Source organism: Hylobates moloch, unplaced genomic scaffold (assembly GCF_009828535.3).
Source record: "Hylobates moloch isolate HMO894 unplaced genomic scaffold, HMol_V3 SCAFFOLD_3, whole genome shotgun sequence".
NCBI classification, from domain to species: Eukaryota; Metazoa; Chordata; class Mammalia; order Primates; family Hylobatidae; genus Hylobates; species Hylobates moloch.
This window is the reverse complement of record NW_026652278.1, coordinates 86,573,743-86,590,171: the sequence shown is the minus strand read 5'-3', so window position 1 is coordinate 86,590,171 and position 16,429 is coordinate 86,573,743. Positions and strand designations below refer to the sequence as shown.

General features: G+C 47.1%; 1 protein-coding gene across 1 annotated transcript in view; it reads left to right on the top strand.

Annotated features, from left to right (window-relative positions):
* Nucleotides 1-16,429, top strand: part of ZNF487 (zinc finger protein 487) — a 40,859-nt gene that overhangs the window by 77 nt on the left and 24,353 nt on the right.

Here is a 16,429-nt window from a genome sequence, read left to right as displayed (position 1 = left end):
GCGGGGACTGGGCCCGTTGGGGGTGGGGACCGTGGGACTGGGATTTGGGATCAGGGCGAGTCGTGGCAGAGAGAACCCAGATGATCCTTGACCCCAGTGCGGGAGCGGCCAGCCCACCCTAGAGAAGCGAGACAAGGGCAACCAGAAGGAACCGAGTCTGAGGCAGTGCTTCCTCTGGGCAGGGATATTGGGAGAGTCCTGGACGAGTGACCCTGGACCTAGGAGGCATGAGAGGTCTACACACACTTGGAAGGATACCTTCATGATTGTTGAGTTGTGGTGAGAAAAGAGGCTCTTTTTAGTTTATTTTTTAAGGCAGTACATTCACATACTTAAGAGTCAGAAATTTGCACAAGGCCTTATTACTCAAAACTCCCTTTTCCCAGTTCTTTCTGAGGAAATAGTTACAAATCTTTAAACTTTTTTCTCCGGAAATTTTCTTTCTTTCTCTTACATCGGCAGCTCTTCCCTGTGTTCTTCCTTCATTAGCTTTACTAAGTTTGTACTCTTTGGTTGGAAATATTTTTTTATTTATTTATAAATAGAAACAAGGGTATCACTATGTTGCTCAGGCTGGTCTTGAACTCCTGGGCTCAAGTGATTCTCCTGCTTTAGCTTCCCGAAGTGCGGGGATTACAGGCTGAACCACCGCCTCCCACCGAAATATTTCTTCATTGATTTCCTTTGCCTCCAGTGTTACTTTTCTGCTGTGTGTGTAATAGCCATTTGATTTTTCTTTCTCCTTTCTAGTCATATCCTTAAATACATTTTGCACTAATTCCTTTTGAAACCTCATCATGGAGAGAACTTGAATTTAGCAGATTAGGGGTGAGTACAGGCTTTTGTCTTAGGTTCCATATATATATGCAGCCTTCCTCTGCCTTTTCCTTTTTCTTTTCTTTTTTTTTTTTTTTTTAGACAGGGTCTCACACTGTCACCCAGGCGGGAATTGCAGTGGTGCGATGTCGGCTCACTGCAACCTCTGCCTCCTGGGTTCAAGTGATTCTCCTGCCTCAGCCTCCTGAGTACCTTGGATTATAGGTGCATGCCACTGTGCTTGGCTAATTTTTGTATTTCTAGTTGAGACAGGGTTTCACCATGTTGGCCAGGCATGTCTTGAACTCCTTTCCTTAAGTGATCCACCTGTGTTGGCCTCCCAAAGTTCTGGGATTATAGGCGTGAACCACCGTGCCCAGCCTTCCCCTGCCTTTACATATAAATTTTTTTTTTTTTTTTTTTTTTGAGACAGAGTCTGGCTCTGTCCCCCAGGCTGGAGTGCAGTGGCACCATCTCGGCTCACTGCAAGCTCCGCCTCCCGGGTTCACGCCATTCTCCTGCCTCAGCCTCCTGAGTAGCTGGGACTACAGGCGCCCACCACCACGCCCTGCTAATTTTTTTTTTTTTTTTGTATTTTTAGTAGAGACAGGGTTTCACTATGTTGGCCAGGATGGTCTCGAACTCCTGACCTCGTGATCCGCCCACCTCGGCCTCCCAAAGTGCTAGGATTACAGGCTGGAGCCACCGCGCCCGGCCCACATATAAATTTTAGAATAAGGTTGTTTATAAAATATCTTGCTGTGGTTGGCCATGTAGGCTTATGCCTGTAATCTGAGTGCTTTGGGAGGTAGAGGCGGGAAAATCAAAGTCAGGAGTTCAAGACCAGTCTGGGCAATGTAGCTAACCCTGTCTGTACGAAAAAAATTTTAAATTTAGCTGGATGTGGTGGCACATGCCTGTAGTCCTAGCTACTTGGGACACTGTGGTGTGAGGATTGCTTGAGCTCAGAAGTTTGAGGTTATAGTGAGCTATGGTAACACCACTACACTGTACCCTAGCCTGGGCTACAGAGGGAGACCCTGTCTCTACAAAAAAAAAAACCAAAAAAAACAAAAAAACAAAAAAACTCTTGCTGTGAATTTGATAGGAAAAATGTTTTTTTTTTTTGAGACGGAGTCTCGCTCTTTCACCCAGGCTGGAGTGCAGTGGCGCAATCTCGGCTCACTGCAGGCTCCGCCTGCCGGGGTTCACGCCATTCTCCTGTCTCAGCCTCCCGCGTAGCTGGGACTACAGGCGCCCGCCACCTCGCCCGGCTAATTTTTTTTGTATTTTTAGTAGAGACGGGGTTTCACCGTGTTAGCCAGGATGGTCTCGATCTCCTGACCTCGTGATCCGCCCGCCTCGGCCTCCCAAAGTGCTGGGATTACAGGCGTGAGCCACTGCACCCGGCCGAAAAATGTTAAATTTATATATTGTTTTGGAATTTTGGAGAGCATTGACATCTTTATTATATGGAGTCTTTTTTTTTTTTTTTTTTTTTGAGACGGAGTCTTGCTCTTTCGCCCAGGCTGGAGTGCAGTGGCGCAATCTCGGCTCACTGCAAGCTCCGCCTCCCGGCTTCACGCCATTCTCCTGCCTCAGCCTCTCCGAGTAGCTGGAACTACAGGCGCCCGCCACCACGCCCGGCTAATTTTTTGTATTTTTTTAGTAGAGACGGGGTTTCACCGTGGTCTCGATCTCCTGACCTTGTGATCCACCTGCCTCGGCCTCCCAAAGTGCTGGGATTACAAGCGTGAGCCACCGCGCCCGGCCTTATATGGAGTCTTTTAACCCATTAACATAGTACGTCTCTTCATTTGCTTAGATTTTCCTGAATTTATTTCATAAGCATTTTGTAGCATTCAGGGTACAAGTTGTGTTCAGCATACAAGTCTGATATGTGTTGTTAGATTTATAGCTAAGTGTGCTTGCTTCAACAGCACATATACTAAAATTGGAATGATACAGAGATTAGCAATTTAAAGTATTTTTTAAATTTATAGCTTAGTAATTTTTTCAATTATTACAAATGGTATTTTATTTTTAATTTAGGTGTCCATGTTTTATTGCTAATATATAGAAATACAGTTGACTTTTTAGTTGAGCTTATGTTCTATGACCTTTCTAAACTTACTCGTTCTAGCTTTTTTTTTTTTTTTTTTTTGAGACAGAGTTTTGCTCTTGTATCTCAGACTGGAGTGCAATGGCATGATCTCTGCTCACTGTAACCTCTGCCTCCCGGATTCAAGCAATTCTCTTGCCTCAGCCTCCCGAGTAGCTGGGATTACAGGCACCCATCACCACGCCTGGCTAATTTTTATATTTTTAGGAGAGACGAGGTTTCACCATGTTAGCCAGGCTGGTCTCGAACTCCTGACCTCAGGTGATCCACCCACCTTGGCCTTCCAAAGTGCTGGGATGACAGGCCTGAGCTACCCTGCTGGGCCTAGTTTTTTTTTTTTTTTTGAGATGGAGTCTTGCTCTGTCGACCAGGCTGGAGTGCAATGGAGCGATCACGGCTCACTGCAACCTCCCCCTACCGGGTTCAAGATATTCTCTTGCCTCAGCCTCCCAAGTAGCTGGGATTACAGGCACATGCCACTGCGCCCAGCTAATTTTTATATTTTTAGTAGAGATGAGGTGTCACCATGTTGGCCAGGCTGGTCTGGAACTCCTGACCTCAGGTAATCCACCTGCCTCAGCCTCCCAAAGTGCTAGGATTACAGGAGTGAGCCACCATGCCCGGTTCGTTTTTTTTGTTTTGTTTTAATCAATTTTTTTGTAGAGATGGAAGTCTCACTATGTTGCCTAGGCTGGTCTTAAACTCCTAGCCTCAAGCAATTCCCACCAACTCAGCCTCCCAAAGTGTTGGGAGTACAGACATGAACCACTGCACCTAGTGGAGGAGTTGTCTTTGTGTATATTGCTTGAAATTTTTTTTTGTTTGTTTGGAGACAGAGTCTTGCTCTGTCACCCAGGCTGTAGTGCAATGGCGTGATCTTGGCTCACTGCAACCTCTGCCTCCCGGGTTCAAGCAATTCCTCTGCCTCAGCCTCCTGAGTAGCTGGGATTGCAGGTGTGCACCACCACACCTGGCTAATTTTTTGTATTTTTAGTAGAGACGGGGTTTCACCATGTTAGCCAGGATGGTCTCCATCTCCTGACCTCGTGATCCGCCCGTCTTGGCCTCCCAAAGTGCTGAGATTACAGGCGTGAGTCACTGCGCCCGGCCCCTAAAAGTTTTCTAACAAAGCTCCTTCTCTCCTTGTCCTTTGGCTAGAAAGCGACGGATTTTCTTAGGCTTTTAAAATCTGTACCCATTGATGTTTTCAGATTGCTGGCTTCTGTAGCATCTAGTCTGGGATATATGAGGCGAAAAGAATACCCAGCGAACCCAGCACTGTGTCATTCTTTGAGTTCCAAGATCCTGTGCTGGTCTGCTATTTTCTACCTTTCAGTCCATATCATGTTTATTTATATATAATTTCAGGGTGTTGAACTTTACTTAATGGGAGGAGTGTGAAGCAGTACCCTGAACTGGAAGTGTTGCTTTCATTTTTGAAAGACATTTTTGTTGCCGGGCGTGGTGGCTTTCCTTTGTTTAGGTTTCATTGAGCTTCTTGGAATTATAGGTTTACAGGTTGTTAGTTTTTTGTTTGTTTGTTTTTGAGATTAGGTTTCACTCTGTCACCCAGGCTGGAGTGGCATGATCTTAGCTCACCGCAACCTCTGCCTCTGGGCTCAGGTCAGCCTCTCATCTCAGCATCCCAAGTGGCTGGGACCACAGGCGCACACCACCACTCCAGGCTAATTTTTTTTTTTTTTTTTTTGAGACGGAGTCTTTCTCTGTCCCCCAGGCTGGAGTGCAGTGGCGCGATCTCGGCTCACCGCAGCCTCCACCTCCTGGGTTCACGCCATTCTCCTGCCTCAGCCTCCCGAGTAGCTGGGAATACAGGCGCCCGCCAACACGCCCGGCTAATTTTTTTTGTGTTTTTAGTAGAGACGGGGTTTCACCGTGTTAGCCAGGATGGTCTCGATCTCCTGACCTCGTGATCCGCCCGCCTCAGCCTCCCAAAGTGCTGGGATTACAGGCTTGAGCCACCGCGCCCGGCTCAGGCTAATTTTTTTATGTTTTTGGTAGAGATGGGGTTTCACCGTGTTGCCCAAGCTGGTCTTGAACTCCTGAGCTCAAGTAATCCTCCTGCCTCAGCCTCCCAGGCAGTGCTGGGATTACAGGTGTGAGCCACTGCACCTGGCCTTAGATTTATGGGTTTTTATTGTAAGGGTGGAAAGATTTAGGCCATCATCTCTTTGAATATTTTTTATGCCAACAATCCCCCATCCTCCTTCCAGTTATGTATATCTTAGGCTGCTTTAAATCATCACACAGCTCAGTGATGTTCTTTTCATTGTTTTGGATTTTTTTTTCAGGAATGAACTTAGTTGCCTTCAAGTTCAGTAATTTTTTCTTCTGTAATGTCTAATCTGCTGTCCATTTCATTCAGTGTATTTTTCATCTCAAACATGGTTTTCATTTTCAGAATTTTTTTTTTTCTTTAGAGACGAGATCTTGCTGGCTGGTCTCGAATTCCTGGGCTCAAGCAATCTTCCCACCTCAGCCTTCCAAAGTGCTGGAATTATAGGTGTGAGTCACCACACCTGGCCCATTTTCAGAATTTTGACTGGATGTTTTTATATCTTTCCTATACTGTAATTCTCATTATAGGTCATATTTTCTGGCCTGTTTGCATGCCTGGTATCTTATTGGATGTTAGGCATTGTGAATTTTACTTTTTGGATGCAGGATATTTTTGTATTCCTGTGAATCTTCTTGAGCTTTATTCTGGGATATAGTTAAGTTACCTGAAAACAGTTTGTTCTCTTTGGTTTTTGTCTTTTTAGGATTATTAGGCAGGTCCAGGGCATTGTTCATTCTGGGGCAAATTATTCTCCACTGCTAAGGCTAGATCTTCCTGAGTACTTTACCCAATGGACCATGAATTATGACATTTTCTTTTCTTTTCTTTTCTTTTGAGACAGAGTCTCGCTCTGTTGCCCAGGCTGGAGTGCAGTGGCACAATCTTAGTTCACTGCAACCTCCACCTCATGGGTTCAAGCGATTCTCCTGCCTCAGCCTCCTGAGAGCTGGGATTACAGGCATGTGCCACCATGCCCAGCTAATTTTTGTATTTTTAGTAGAGACGGGGTTTCACTATGTTGGCCAGGCTGGTCTTGAACTCCTGACCTCAAGTGATCTACCCGCCTCGGCCTCCCAAAGTGCTGGGATTACAGGCGTGAGCCACCACGCACAGCCTGAATTATGACATTTCTAATCTGCCTGGTGTAGGAACAGGCACTATTCCATGCCCTGTGTGAGCACTGGGCACTGTTGCCTCTGATCTTTTTAGATGGTTCTTTTGCCAGATGTGGGTAATGCCTTATACTCATGTGCTGATCAATACACTGCTGAACTCTCAAGGGGGATGCTGCAGTTCTCTGGGGTTTTCTTTCCATGCAGCTCTTTCTTCTCTGGTGCTGTGTTCTGTGAATTCTAGCTGCCTGTGTCTCCCCAGACTATCAAATCTATCTTTTCAACTCAAGGAATCTGCCAGGCTCTGCCTTAGTTATTTTTCCTTGCAGCACATTCTACAAACTACTCAAGTCAGTTAGTTGGGGCACTTGTAGGACTCATCTCATTTGTTTCCTATCTCTTAGGGATTACGCTTCGTTTTCTGATGTTCAGGGTCTTGGAAACCATTTATTTTTATTTTTTTGAGACGGAGTCTCACTCTGTCGCCCAGGCTGGAGTGCAGTGGCGCGATCTCAGCTTACTGCAAGCTCCACTTCCCGGGTTCATGCCATTCTCCTGCCTCAGCCTCCCAAGTAGCTGGGACTACAGGCGCCTGCCACCATGCCTGGCTAATATTTTGTATTTTTAGTAGAGACGGGGTTTCACCGTGTTAGCCAGGATGGTCTCGATTTCCTGACCTCGTGATCCACCTGCCTCGGCCTCCCAAAGCGCTGGGATTACAGGCATGAGCCACCACGCCTGGCCAATTGGAAACCATTTTTATCCTTATATTTTGTCAAAAAATTTTTTTTTTTTCCAGTGTAACCTGGTCCCTGTTACTCAATTCGTCTTGTGCAGAAGTGGAGAATTGAAGATGGGGCATCAAGCGTTCATTTAATCTCTTATTGAATTCTAATAATAAAAGTACAGTTGACCCTTAAACAAAATGGGTTTGACCTGTGTGGGTCCATGTATATGTGGATTTTTTTCTTTTTTAAAGAGATGGGGTCGGCTGGGTGCAGTGGCTCCTGCCTGTAATCCCAGCACATTGGGAGGCCAAGGCGAGTGGATCACTTGAGGCCAGGAGTTTGAGACTGACCTGGCCAACATGGCGAAACCCCGTCTCTACTAAAAATATAAAAAATTAGCTGGGCGCAGTGGCGCACACCTGTAGTCCCAGCTATTGGGGAGGCTGAGGCAGGAGAATCGCTTGAACCTTGGAGGTGGAGGTTGCAGAGAGCCAAGATCTTGCCACTGTACTCCAGCCTAGGTGACAGATGAAGACTCCGTTTCAAAAAAATAAATATATAAAAATAAAAAAAATGAGCTGGGCATTGTGGCGGATGCCCATAGTCCCACCTACTGGAAAGGATGAAGCAGGAGGATCACTTATGCAGGAGATAGAGGCTGTGGTGAGCTATGATTGCATCACTACACTCCAGGCTGGGTGACAGAGTAAGAACCTGTCTCCAAAAAAAAAAAAACAAAAAACAAAGCTGGGTGCAGTGGCTCAGGCCTGTAATCCCAGCACTTTGGGAGGGTGAGCCGGGCGCATTGCCTGAGCTCAGGAGTTCGAGACCAGCCTGGGCAACATGGTGAAACCCTGTCTCTACTGAAATACAAAAAATTAGGGCGTGGCAGCATGCGCCTGTAATCCCAGCTACTCTGGAGGCTGAGGCAGGAGAATCGCTTGAACCTGGGAGGTGGAGGTTGCAATGAGCCGAGGTTGTGCCACTGCACTCCAGCCTTGGCGACAGAGTGAGACTCTGTCTCCAAAAACAAAAAAAAAATCAACTGTATATCTAATGGTACTGAAAAGAGAGAAACCACAAGACACTGGTATATATTGACATACACAAGTCACAGAGAATAGAAATGGACTGGATGTTGAAGCACAGTGATGCATATATTATTAGCCAGGTCAGCTCACTATTTAAAGCTAATTTCATAGGAAAATTCTACTTAATTCAGTCTAACATTATGTAAGTAACCAAGGAAGAGTTAACAGCTGTGTTACAGAAGTGAACTGTAAGCTTGTGAAATCAGTATTTTAAAAAAATTCCTTTTCAGTATTTTGTAATGCTTCAACATGCATTTTGAGCTTATTTCTGTTTATATTGTTGTAATGTTCCTCAGCAGTTAACATGTATTGAAGCTTTTTTATTTTTTATTTTTAATTGAGACTAAGTCTCACTGTCGCCCAGTCTGGAGTGCAGTGGCACGATTTCAGCTCACTGTAACCTCCGCCTCCTGTGTTCAAGTGATTTTCCTGCCTCAGCCTCCCAAGTAGCTCGGATTACAGGCACCCGCCACCACGCCTGGCTAATTTTTGTATTATTAGTAGAGACGGGGTTTCCGCATGTTGGCCAGGCTGGTCCCGAACTCCTGACCTCAGGTGATCCACCTGCCTTGGCCTCTAAAGTGCTGTGATTACAGGTGTGAGCCACCATGCCAGGCCTGAATGTTTACTTTTAATTTTAATGTAAGTTTTAATTTAAATACTGATACTTGATTCAGTTATTGGAAAACTTTTTTTTTTTTTTTTTCGAGACGAAGTTTTGCTCTTTTTGCCCGGGCTGGAGTGCAATGGCGCGATCTTGGCTCACTGCAACCTCTGCCTCTCGGGTTCAAGTGATTCTCCTGCATCAGCCTCCCGAGTAGCTGGGATTGTTGGCATGTGCCACCACGCCTGGCTAGGCTAATTTTGCATTTTTAGTTGATACGGGGTTTCTCCATGTTGGTCAGTTTGGTCTCGAACTCCTAACCTCAGGTGATCCATCCGACTTGGCCTCCCAAAATGCTGGGATTACAGGTGTGAGCCACCAAGCCCGGCCTCTTTTTTGTTTTTTTTTTTTTTGAGGCGGAGTCTCACTCTGTTGCCCAGGCTGGAGTGCAATGGTGAGATCTTGGCTCACTGCAACTTCTGCCTCCTAGGTTCAAGTGATTCTCCTGCCTCAGCCTCCTGAGTATCTGGGATTACAGGAATGTGCCACCACACCTAGCTAACTTTTTGTATTTTGAGTAGAGACGGGGTTTCACTATGTTGGCCAGGAGTTCAACTCCTGACCTCAGGTGATCTGCCCGCCTCGGCCTCCCAAAGTGCTGGGATTATAGGCGTGAGCCACCATGCCCAGCCAGAAAGCTTTTAAGTGCCCAGAATAATTTGGGTATGTGAATGCCTTTTTATCCATAGTAACTTTAATAAAATCTAATGATAGATCAAGTATTTCTGATGTAAATTTAGCATCCAAATTTAAGTGGCTGTTAAGTGTAAAATAACAGTAGATACCAATGATTTAGAAGAAAAAAAGCGCCTTGACATCTCTATTTCCTCATCTCTAAAGGTGATAACACTTGCACTATGGTGATCCTACTAGTAATACATTTGGAGCCACGTTGTAAACTTCAAAGTTTGCACCAGTATTATTATTATTTTTAAAATTATTATTATTTTTTGAGATGGAGTTTCGCTCTTGTTGCCCAGGCTGGAGTGCAATGGCGCGATCTTGGCTCACTGCAACCTCCATCTCCCAGGTTCAAGGATTCTCCTGCCCCAGCCTCCCTAATAGCTGGGATTACAGGCATGTGCCACCACGCCCAGCTAATTTTGTATTTTTAGTAGAGACGGGGTTTCTTCCTGTTGGTCAGACTGGTCTTGAACTCCTGACCTCAGGTGATACGCTTGCCTCGGCCTTCCAAAGTGCTGGGATTACAGGCGTGAGCCACCATGGATGGCCCATTATTATTATTATTATTATTATTAGAGATGGAGTTTTGCTCTTGTTGCCCAGGCTGGAGTGCAATGGTGTGATCTCAGCTCACTGCAACCTCCACCTCCCAGATTCAAGCGATTCTCCTGCCTCAGCCTCCTGAGTAGCTGGGATTACAGGCGTGTGCCACCAGGCCTGGCTAATTTTGTATTTTTAGTAGAGATGGGGTTTCACCATGTTGGTCAGGCTGGTCTCGAAGTCCTGATCTCAAGTGATCCACCTGCCTTGGCCTCCCAAAGTGCTGGGATTACAGATGTGAGCCACTGTGCCTGGCCAAAGTTTGCACCATTATTATTATTATTATTATCATTTTTCTTTTGAGATAGAGTTTTGCTCTTGTTGCCCAGGCTGGAGTGCAATGGCGTGATCTCGGCTCACTGCAGCCTCCACCTCCTGGGTTCAAGCAATTCTCCTGCCTCAGCCTCCTGAGTAGCTGAGATTACAGGCATGGGCCACCATGCCCAGCTAATTTTGTATTTTTAGTAGAGACGGGGTTTCTCCATGTTGGTCAGACTGGTCTTGAACTCCCGACCTCATGTGGTACGCTTGCCTCGGCCTTCCAAAGTGCTGGGATTACAGGCGTGAGCCACCATGGATGGCCCATTATTATTATTATTATTAGAGATGGAGTTTTGCTCTTGTTGCCCAGGCTGGAGTGCAATGGTGCGATCTCAGCTCACTGCAACCTCCACCTCCCAGATTCAAGCGATTCTCCTGCCTCAGCCTCCTGAGTAGCTGGGATTACAGGCATGAGCCACTGCACCCAGCCAGTTTGCACCACTATTATAAGAGCACTTGCAAAGCCTGCCAGTTGATGGTAGGGTGGAAAAGAAGAGGACAACTAGAAGAGAGTTCCTACACCGCAAAGTAAACTTTGCTGGCTCTGAGGAACAGGAAACCTGCATGATGAGAACAAGGACTGGGTGGCACTGCAGGAAATGCTCAATTCCAGTTTCACTTCCTGTGTTATCACTTTTTCTTTGCTGCAATTTCATCTTTGTTGGTCAATTCTCTTTTAATTTTCTGTTTTTTTACATTCTATGTAAATGTAGTTTTTATGAACTAGAGAGTCTGACTCCATATTTTGTCTTTGACTACTGTTAGCTCTCAAGCCCCACCTCTTCCGTCCCCTTCTGTTCCACACCTGGATGGCTGATTCGAAAGCCCAGGTGCTTCCTCCTTTGGCTCTAAAGGCAAGTTCAAGCCACACAGGCCCCAGCATGTGCATTGGAGCCTTCACTTCCGCCCCACTCCTTAACCTTAATAACACCCAAAGCCAGTCTCTTTTCCCTGCTCTCAAGCCATTTTTGTTTTCTTATTTTTCTTTTTCTGGAGACAGGGTCTTGTGTCGCCCAGGCTGGAGTGCAGGGCCATGATCACAGCTCACTGCAGCCTAGACCCCTGGGCTCAAGCGATCCTTCCACCTCAGCTTGCCCAGTAGCTGGAACCACGGGGGTGTGCCACCACGCCCGGCTAATTTTTTAATTTTTTTTTTGTAGAGTTGAGGAGTGCCACTGTGTTGCCCAGGCTGGTCTCACAACTCCTGGGCTCAAGTGATCCTCTCTTGGCTTGGCCTCCCAAAATGCTGGGGTTACAGGCATGAGCCGTTGCACCCAGCCTTAAGGTATTTTTGAACCCGTTTGGGATTCATCCCTGTTCTCCCCAGAAAGCCTCATGTGAGTCATAAGCCTTTACATATTCTCTCTGTGCATGTGGGGCTGTCACCAGTTTTGAAAAACCAGGTTTTGGGTGCGGAATCTATCTCATATCTTTGGGTAATATCAAAGATAAACACAGCAGATGTTAACATTTTATTCAGTAACCACTGACAGTAGGGGAAAGAGCTGAGCTCCATTCTGATTTGTGCAGTGATTGGGCTTTTTTCTTTTTTTGGTGGTTGGATATTTTATACCTTTTTTTATTTTCTTCCTTTTTTTTTTTTTCAAATACTCTCCACTGAATAGTCGATTGGTGATTTTAAAGGGGGAATGAGGGAGTATGGAGGGGTACGAGTTGGGGCTCAGTAGAGTTGGGGATGTGAAAAATTACAAGGGACCAGTGTAAATGTGATGAGGCCAGTGGTGTCTGCCTGCTGGCAGTGGTCAAAGTTAGGATTCCATCCTCCCACAGAGACTGGGAGACAGAGGCCTTATCTTTCCCAATCACTACATTTCAAAGCAATGGCTCCTTGAGAAAGCAGTGTTCCTTGAGAAAGACACTTCTGAGCTGTAGGAGATACACACATGCATACACTTACACAACGTGTATCACATAAACATCTCAAAGGGACAGAGAACAGATTCATAATTGTAAGTCCTTTTTATTAAATGCTGTAAGAGAGGGCGGTCAGGGGCCTATGGTCAGATATTGGCAAGAACAGTAAGTTATCCTGGCAGCACTGAGATTTCTCAGGCAGGCATTTTAATGGTGGGGACTGGGGTCATCCTGGGAACACAGGCTATGCTACTAGAAGCCATGCCAATTTGTCTCAGTGAAGAGTTTCAGATGGAGTTATGTGGGGAGAGTACTGCAGTTCTCAGTAACCACAACAGTATTTATCACTGGAAGATGAAGCCCACACAACTACAGATGTTACTGTTTCTGAGTGAGCTGAATAGCAAACTTACAGTGAGCAGTCACCAACAGACAGAAGTGATGTGACTGGTTACTGATCATGACATGCATTTGTTATTAATGTGATGATGTGTAGACTGAAGAGCTAGCAGCCCGCACTTTATGCGAAGACTCACAGTTGGCCGGGCGCGGTGGCTCACGCTTGTAATCCCAGCACTTTGGGAGGCCGAGGCGGGCGGATCACGAGGTCAGGAGATCGAGACCATGGTGAAACCCCGTCTCTACTAAAAATACAAAAAATTAGCTGGGCATGGTGGCGGGCGCATGTAGTCCCAGCTACTCGGTGAGGCTGAGGCAGGAGAATGGTGTGAACCCGGGAGGCGGAGCTTGCAGTGAGCCGAGATTGCGCCACTGCACTCCGGCCTGGGTGACAGAGCGAGACTCCGTGTCAAAAAAAAAAAAAGACTCACAGTTAATATTCTGTGTACCTGAAATTTGAGTTGTGTTGTTGGGGGACTGGTGTTATTAAATCATGGTGACTGAAATTCGTGCATATCAGAACTGTACCAAGCAAGGGCTGCCTGATGAGTATAATGCTCTCATGTTTTATGGGAATTTATTCAAATTTAAAATAATATGAATAAATATTTGAAAGTTGTATGTCATGCACAAGGTTTGAAATAATGCAATTCTTTTAATATTTTAAAAAATCGTTAGGACTCAGATTTTCTTTTATCTTTTCTTTTTTTTAAGGGACGGAGTCTCGCTGTCGCCCAGGCTGAAGTGTAGAGTGCAGTGGCACGATCTCAGCTCACTGCAACTTCCACCTCCTGGGTTGAAGCAATTCTTCTGCCTCAGCCTCCCAAGTGGCTGGGAATACAGGTGCACGCCGCCACGCCCGGCTCATTTTTGTGTTTTAGTAGAGATAGGGTTTCACCATGTTGCTCAGGCTGGTCTCAAACTCCTGAGCTCAGGCAATCCTCCCGCCTTAGCCTCCCAAAGTGGTAGGATTACAGGCTTGAGCCACTATGCCTGGCCCTCGACTCACAGATTTTCAAAATACTTTTGAACAGTAAGCTGAGGACAGTGTTTGTTATGACTATACTGGTCTCCTTTCACTAGCTCACAAAATTTAACTCCATCACTTGTCAGTCTCCTAAAAATGCTGTGTATGTGCTTTGAAACTTGTGAATGATCTTCTGATTTGTGCTATTTTAATATTCAATGTTGTTGAAAGAATAGTTTTTAAACCAAGTAACGCAAAAATTTACTTAGTGTAACATTAATGCTTGTGCTGTAAAACATGCTGGAAAATCAATAGCTCTGGAATAAACTTTGGATTTTTAATTAAAATTGATTTTGATGTACTTATGCAGTTAAGTTGGTGGAGACTAGTCTGAAAAGCTGAGAAAAGATAAAGCAGAATTAAAACAAAATCTGTCTTATTCGGAGAGCCATGTCAAGAATGCATTCTCTCTACACCTGTTCCAATGGGCACATTAATACTTGATTATGCAGGGAGTGAATCATGCCAAGTCTTCACATACACATTGCTCCATCACTGCTGTGTAGTGAGCCGTGACTGCGCCACTGCACTCCAGCCTGGGCAACAGAGCCAGACCTCGTCTCAAAAAAAAAAAAAAAAAAGTCCTTTAAGGGATACGAGGCTGTGTGCGATAGTCGTTTTCTTTTAGTTAGTTTGCACTTTTTTAAATATTTTTGAGACAGAGTCTCTGTTGCCCCGTCTGGAGTGCAGTGGCTCCATCTCGGCTCACTGCAAGCTCCGCCTCCCGGGTTCACGCCATTCTCCTGCCTCAGCGTCTCTGAGTAGCTGGGAATACAGGCGCCCGCCACCACGCCCGGCTAATTTTTTTTTTGTATTTTTAGTAGAGACGGGGTTTCACCGTGTTAGCCAGGATGGTCTCATCTCCTGACCTCATGATCCGCCCGCCTCGCCTCCCAAAGTACTGGGATTACAGGCGTGAGCCACGGCGCCCGGCCTAGTTTGCACTTTTATTCACCCCCAAATTCTGTGTATTGCAAGTAAGTCTCAAATTTTGAGAAGCGAGCACCATCCCATTGGCATCCTCACTACCAGCGCATCACTCAGCTGCTTTGCTTTCCGGGAGAATCCCTGCGCCATGGGTTCGCTCGCCTTTCCCTGCCTGCAGTGCAGGCGTCCTTTGCGGTCTTTTGTCCGCGTCCGGGTCAACGCCTGACGCGCCCCTTCCCGGCTGGAGGATGCAGCTCGGGGCGGGGCGAGGCGAGGGTGTGTCGCAGAACCTGACGGGAAACGGCCCCTCTAGGTCCGTGGCGCGCGGCGCGCTTGTGACAGCGACGGGCACTGCCGCACATGCGCGGCCCATTTCCGGGAGTGGCAGGGCTGGGCCGCGGTCGGGTCGCCTCTAGGGTGAAAGAACACGCCTATCCCGCGGGAGGGCGGGGTCGCGGCCTTGGCCTTTTGGCGCTTAGGAGACAGCGCGCCAGGCCGGCAGCCGGCCTTGGCGGGCGTTTGCCGCTCTTGTGCGGACGCCACTGCGCGCCCTACGGTGTATACGGAGACGCATTGCGCTCCAGGAAGGAGGCGGGCACCGCCGGCTCTAGCACAGTCCAGTAGGTGGACCTCGGGACTCACCGCTCTGCCTGCCCACTAAAAGCCCATTCGGCGGAAGTGCAGCGTTGTGTGGTTACGGTACTGGGCCCCAGACATCGTTGCCAAGTATAATGCAGGCTCCGTTTTATCCTGGGGCACTTGTAGTCAGGGTTCGTGGGCCCGCACTTCATAATGGAGGGCCGCGGGCCTCGTCTGAACCGTCCAGCCAGTGTGTCCTCAGTCGTCTTGGTTGGGTTTTTGAAGGACCAACCCGAGATTCTGGGGCACAGGGAGTTACAAGACTTGGGGCCCTGATGTAAGCCCCAAATAAAATGATTTTGGCCCCTAGGGCCAGATCCTAGTTTCTAAAAACAGAGCAGCACTTGTAAGGTAGAGGAAGCATGGCCCACCTGAATGGGGACCTCTTACCAGAGTTTCACAGCAGCAGAGGACAAGGCTGAGAAAGAGCACGGCCCAGATTTGCACGGAGAGGTAATATGTAATGCCTGTGCTCCACAAGCCACCCCAGCTGACTCAACGGGAGTTTTGCTCCAGCTGTCAGAGAGGTGAGCTGGGCCTAAGGCTAGGGTCAGGCTTGCCCAGGAAATGTCTCTCCTCTTCAGGAGGAGAGGGTTGGGAGGGAAAGAAATGCTACTTACCTCTAAGAAAATTATTTTTCTTTTTCTTTTGAGATGGAGTGTGTCGCTCTGTCGCCCAGGCTGGCGTGCAGTGGCGGGATCTCGGCTCACTGTAGCCTCTGCCTCCCGTGTTCAAGCGATTCTCCTGCCTCAGCCTCCCGAGTAGCTGAGATTACAGGCACGCGACACCACGCACGGCTAATTTTTGTATTTTTAGTAAAGATAGGTTTTCACCATGTTGGCCAGGCTGGTCTCAAACTCCTGACCTCAGGTGATCCACGCGCCTCTGCCTCCCAAAGTGTTGGGATTACAGGCGTGAGCCACTGCTCCTAGCCGAGAAAATTATGTCTTAAACACCCCAACAGCCTTTGAATTTTTCTTTCTTTTTTTTTTTTTTTTAGACAGAGTCTTTCTCTGTCCCCCAGGCTGGAGTGCAGTGGCGCGATCTCGGCTCACCGCAACCTCCACCTCCTGGGTTCACGCCATTCTCCTGCCTCAGCCTCCCGAGTAGCTGGGAATACAGGCGCCCGCCAACACGCCCGGCTAATTTTTTGTGTTTTTAGTAGAGACGGGGTTTCACCCTGTTAGCCAGGATGGTCTCGATCTCCTGACCTCGTGATCCACCCGCCTCAGCCTCCCAAAGTGCTGGGATTACAGGCTTGAGCCACCGCGCCCGGCTAGCCTTTGAATTTTTCTGAATTATTTACTCGTTCCAGGTCCTGAGAGCTTCCCATACTATGCCCATTAC